Source organism: Anomalospiza imberbis, chromosome 3 (assembly GCF_031753505.1).
Source record: "Anomalospiza imberbis isolate Cuckoo-Finch-1a 21T00152 chromosome 3, ASM3175350v1, whole genome shotgun sequence".
NCBI lineage: Eukaryota > Metazoa > Chordata > Aves > Passeriformes > Viduidae > Anomalospiza > Anomalospiza imberbis.
The window spans coordinates 19,984,401-19,990,363 of NC_089683.1; the positions used below are offsets into that span (position 1 = coordinate 19,984,401).

At 42.0% G+C, this 5,963-nt stretch overlaps 1 long non-coding RNA gene across 1 annotated transcript; it reads right to left on the bottom strand.

Moving 5' to 3' along the window:
• Positions 1 to 666: 666 nt before the first annotated feature.
• LOC137472018 (uncharacterized) lies at positions 667 to 5,568 on the bottom strand. Its single transcript, XR_010997974.1, has 3 exons — positions 5,496 to 5,568; positions 2,802 to 4,009; positions 667 to 1,032 (listed from the first exon to the last, which is right to left on the bottom strand). It is a non-coding gene; the product is annotated as an uncharacterized lncRNA (long non-coding RNA).
• Between the last annotated feature and the right edge of the window lie 395 nt (positions 5,569 to 5,963).

A 5,963-nucleotide genomic window follows, 5' to 3' on the forward strand; every position in this document is an offset into this window, starting at 1 on the left:
AGGGAAGAACTCTTAAAGCTCTAGACAACTCAATTTACTTCTCTTATAAGCCACATAGTTCAGTGACCAAATCACTCAGTAGTTTGTGCCACTAACTGGAATTTTGTATCTTGTGATATTATTCTCCATTTCCTTACTCTTTTTCCTGAGAATTAAAGCAATTCCCAAAGGCTCTGAAACTGGAAAAACCAGCAATACCCATAATCCACACAGAAGATAAGGGATCATGCATATTCTTCCAGGTACCAGTACAACTGAGTCTTCTCCAGTACTCTGAGTTATGTAGGTTCACAATCTGAAAAGATGTAAACGCATTCTATCTAAGTAAAATCCAGGATGTTCCTTCATAACCTTCTCATATGTGGTCTCAGAGAGTACCCTATAATTCACATCTGATACAGACCACAAAACTAGAAACTCCTGTGCAGGACGCAGCAAGTGCTCATGTAAATATGCACATAAACCTCAGGAAGCACCAAGAATATTAATCCTTTTAAGTGATAAGTCTCCTGGATCCAACCTGATAAGAGCAATTTCTTGTTCCTGTTCTTACAGGCTTGCAAAGTGACAGATTTCTCTACAGGTTGTCCAAACTCTCAGGGTAATAAAAAGTTACAAATGTCTGACTGCTTTTGTACTTATACACAAAAGAAGATCTAGCCCTTGAAAAGTTGGGGTATTTTTTTACCAAGTAGGGTTTTCAGGCTACTGACCTAGATTACTGAATCTACCTAAAATTGTTATCTGCAATGTGAATTCATCCCTGCCATGATTATGTACACTCAGCTCCATGCCAGGGTCACACTAGGCACACCTATCTCCATTAAATCGAACAGAGATCTTAAAAAAAGAAAAGTGTTTCCTTATTACTGGAGGCCTAGTACTCATCATTAATTCATCTGACATGTGTCACCAGAAAAAGAGGAAGGAGCATAACTTGAAAGTAGGAGCAGACACAACTGTCATGCCTGGGAGGCTGATCTTTCCTATTGCTCAGATGCTCTCCTCCCGTCTATGATAGAAAATTGAACCCTGCAGAGAAGACAAAAACATCCCTTTGGAAGCAGTTATTACAACTTGATTATGCTAGGTCTCAGGCATTATTAATACTTGCTGCCTGTGCTTGCCATTAGCTCCCATCAAGTTTTAATAACACTTTCTGAAGCAGAACTGAAAACATTTCTCACATCAAAATTAACACCTGATTATTTTCATTCTGGTGAGGGTGGAATGAATACATAAAGCTCTTTTTTTTCCTCCACTTTCAATTTTAGAACAAATAAATATGGTTTTATACATCATGACTGAGGTTGTTATTTTTCAAGTTTTTGATATTACCTAAAAATGTATATATCTTTATTTTACAAGTGTTCTGCAAGGATAATGGAAAGTTACTTACCTTAAATTCCTTTCAGCCTAATCCTAAATGTCAGTTTAACCAGAGTTTGTCAGTGAATTAACTTCTTAACTTCAAGTTAGGGACACTATTATGCAGTGAATTCAGGGACAGTACACAGCTGCTTCAAACTAACCACAGGCCTCACACATGGAATATTAAAAGTGCTTTTGTGCCAAACACCTGCCATAGATAATCATTAAAATTTTTTTTTGGCAACTCAAGTTTCTTTTATAAAATCTCACTCCATTTCATCCTAACGTGGACTTATAAAAGCAAGTGAGATGAAGTATCTCTTGGAAAGTAAGAGTTCTATTTACATGCACAGTACCTGAAAAGATGAAGGGGTACTCACTAAGCTCAGACTACAGACTTTTAGACTTATGGTGTTCAAATAAATGAAGGCAGTCCAGAAGAGCAATAGCTGCTATACAATATATTTGTTTTCTTGCGCATCAACCTGAAGTGTTCATGTGAAGATAAAATCCCAGAAGGTAAATAAAACAGTTGTTTTGTTCCCATAAGGAACACAAGAAATAGTATTCGTCATTGCAGTTGCATGGGCTGTATTAGATTCTCTGAAATTATTTATTGATTGAAAAAAAATATTGCATGCTGTCTGCTTCTTTGAAAAGTTATTAATTTAGTATCAGAGCACATCTGCATCTCAAAAACAATCAGGATTGCAATCAAAAGCAAGTTGATTGAAGCAGTTTTTTAAACAATCAGGTTCTTTAACAGTCCTTTATGGTACACTTGCTTGTTCTTTTTTATGGGGGGAATCCTTCAGTTGGCCCATTGTTCTAACAGTGCTTATAAAACCTCTTACCTTCAGTTGGTCTGAAAAAACACATCAACACATTCTTCCACATGGAACATTGACAAGAATTATCTAAGCTCCAGTTTCAGTCCCTAGAAGTCAGCTGCACGTTCTAGGATTCATCAGGGTCTTGCCTGGGTAGCAGTAGAATGAAAGAAGTGCAGTACTTGAAGGGTAGAGAGAAAATAAGGAAAACATTTACAAGTATGGAAAAGCAACCCAAAATACTCTCCCATTACAAACAGTTTACTTGGTTGTATCCCTATTCCAACTCTGTTATACACTGTTTCTCATTAATTGCTGGCTTAAGCATTGACAAGGAATTGAGAGCTTATACTTACACTCTTTTAATATATAGAAAGGCTTGCTCCTGACACTCGGCCTCTGCCCAGTATGATCAGCCCAGCCAGACTGATGACACCCTGACCCCACCAGTATCAGGCACATTGACAGATTGCCAAAACCCTGCCCTAGCTGATAGGGGCAGCACAGGCAGGATACCACACACATTATTCATCTAAGGTAGGATTCTCTCACATCACAGTGCCACCAGTGGAGCCAAGGGGCAACATGATTCCTACTCACCTGCAAATGTCGTTTGCACAATTGGCAGTTGTGGCCAGGTGACTCCAACACCAACTGTGCCTGAAGTCCAAAGTCATGGCATCACTAAGGATGCTGTGTTTGCTGTTGGGGATTGGGTGAGTTTCCATGTAGCTACACCACTACTCATCTTTCCCACCACCTCAATAAAACTTTGGTTTATAACATGTTGTCAAGCTCCATTATTGTTAAATTCAAAAATGTCTAGAAAGCCTAGCTCCTGACAAGGTATATAACAACTCACACAGATCATTGTATAGGTAAAAGAGATGATCATAAGTACATCTTCCAGAAAAATAAAAAGGAAAAACAAAAAAACCCACGTTTATAAAACATTTGAATTAATAAGCCATATTGATATTATAGCACCAACATCTCAATGCTAACATCATCTTGGATCACTGAAAGCAGAAAGTTTCAAAATTTTTACATTTTTTATTTAATACATCAATGCTTCATTTCTTTGAAGAGCAGGTCTTTGAAAATTTGTGGACCATTGAGGACAGCCCACGTCAGTTGTCCATCTCACCAGAAGCAATCATTGCATCCTATTGAGTTATTCAAATGGTGCACAGGAGCTGATGCACTGTAAAAGGGACTTTGCAAAACAAAATACTCAGATTCTGTACTTTCAAGTTATAACCAATAACACTGCAGTTCAGCAGCTGTGTTATATATTGCTTAGTTGCAGGTTCTTATTCCAGTGAAAGATGGAAATAGTATCACATTTTTAGTCTGAAATACCACATGAGTCACATTAACAGAGCAGCACAGAACTAGTGCACATCTAGCTTTTTCTGCTGGGGCAGATAACGCACAAAATGGCCATGAAAGAAACAGGAAAACATTTATGTACAGTTTTATAAAATTGCAGCAACAGGGAAAAGCTAGGCTTTCTTCCTGCAGGGATTAAAAACAACTCAAGGAACAAAGAACAGTTTGTAGCATTTCAGAAACAACTTGTCATATCACCACTTTTCCATCCATATACTGCTGTTGCACTTAATGTCATTATACAGTAGTGCCCTCATGGACAGATCATGTGGCCAAAGTGCCCTTCAGCATCCTTCAGAATTATACATGTGCTTCTGACAGCTGGTTCTCCGTCTTGCAATAGTATGCTCAGCCTTCTTTTATCTTCTGGTCAGTTGAAGCAGGCAGCACAAAAACATTCGGCCACCTTTTTCAAGCTGCAACTGAAGATAAAAACCTCAAGCCTAGATTTCAAAGACTTTTGTCTGCGTAAGTAGTCAAGCACATTGTTCTATGAGCTCTCATCATAGCCATCCCCTGCAGGTTTGGAAATGCCAGACAACCCCCAATCCTTCTTCACCTCACCTCTTTCCTCCACCCTTCTGAGAGACAAGAAAGAGTTCCTGACAATGCTAAAAAGCCCAAGACATCCATTCTGCATGCTAGGACAGGCTGAATGGACTGTTCAAGGGCTGGGGACTCTCGGACTGGTTGGGATCTATTATGAAAACTGTTTTTAGTATTGTTTGTTCTAGTTATTGTTATTGTAGTTGTTAGCATTGTTTTTGGGCTGATCAAGCGCATGGTTTACAAGCTAATCTCAAGCTCATCTTCCCCCCCTGAGGTCCACCATTTGGAGATTTGGAGGCCCCTAGTGCTCCAATGGATGACCTGGAAGCCTCAGTTGAAGATAGGGACCCTCCTGAAGGAGGGGAACCAAGTCAACAACCATGGTTTGGTGAGCATTCTGCCCCCCAAACCCAGTCCTCTTCATTTTAAACAAGACAAGGGGGAGATGTTGCTGTGTGCTTTCATGGTTTACCCCCAAACCCCGGGTTTCTCCCCTGAAGATGTCCTCCCAGGTGTGTCAATCACTCCTCCTTTCCCCACCCTGACCCCTGCTGAGCACTGTCTGTCACTCCTGGCATTCCAGAAGTGTGTTGATTGATTGGCAGATTCAAAGGATGCCCTCCACCCCCAGGGGGGCATTGGGCCATCCAGGTGTCCTTTGTCCCCCGAGACCTCCTCTCCCATACCTGGTTGGTGGGCTCCCTCTCCCTTCCCCCCCTCCCCTCCCCCAGGTAAAAGAGAGGGGAACCACGCGGTCCGGGCAGTTCTGATGGAGCAGTGACCAGGTTCAGCAGCCTGCAGGGGAGTTCTGCTTGGAGCTGTTGCTACATTCAGAGTCCTGCGGGCTCTGGATTAAAGGGTCTGGATTAAACACTCTATCAAAATCGGCTCCTTTCCTTCACCATCACCTTAAAGGATTCTGCGATAGTGGGAAACCTGAGGAGCGGGACCTCTGTGAGAAGAAGCTCCATCCCACTGCCACCTGAGCTTCAGCTTGCCTGGACTTGTCTCCATGTGCCCAGCTGCAACATCCAGCTGGCCAAAAGTGTCTCTGGGGTGAAACACCACATTTGCCCCTATTTGATCCAGCAGCAGGGGCCAGACAAGCCAGGGCACATCCTGTTCTCTATATTGGAGCCTCCAATACTTTGGCAGAGGAGTAAATACAACACCAAATTCAATATAAAATACTTATAGCAGTAGTTAGTATTAATTTAATCATAAGTTAGCATAAACTCAGTCCATTCAACCTAGAAACTTTTAAACCTATGAGAATTTAAGCTAACCAAAAATGTTCCATGTAAAGAGAATAAGAAAAAGAGGGAGAAAGAGAGAAAAGGTACAGAAAAAAACCCATATAATAGCCACCAACTCCTGGGTTCCCATGTGAACTCCAGAGAAGGCAGAGTCCAGACAAATGGCCACCACATGGTCAGCCCCTTTTAATCCTCCATGGGCTTGCCCTGCAGGAGGGACTGCTGGAGGCTCAGCCAATCAGAAGCTGGACTGGTACTGCCAGTGTGTGAGTGATGGAGAGCTCTGCCAATTAGAAACTGGGTTTGCACCATCCCAGCATGTGATTGGTGGACAGCTCTGACCAGCTGGGGGTCTGGGGGCGGGACAGGGCATTGCCTCACCCACGCAATCCTGGCCCACCCCTCCAGCCAGACAGACACTGACACAGACATTGATACTGACACACAGACACAGACACTGACACTGACACCAGCACTGGCACTCCAAGATGTCTCGAGATGTTGATCTAATCCAGACTCCAACAACTGGCTCGCATAAAAAAAGTTGCTCCTCCTGTTGGAATGA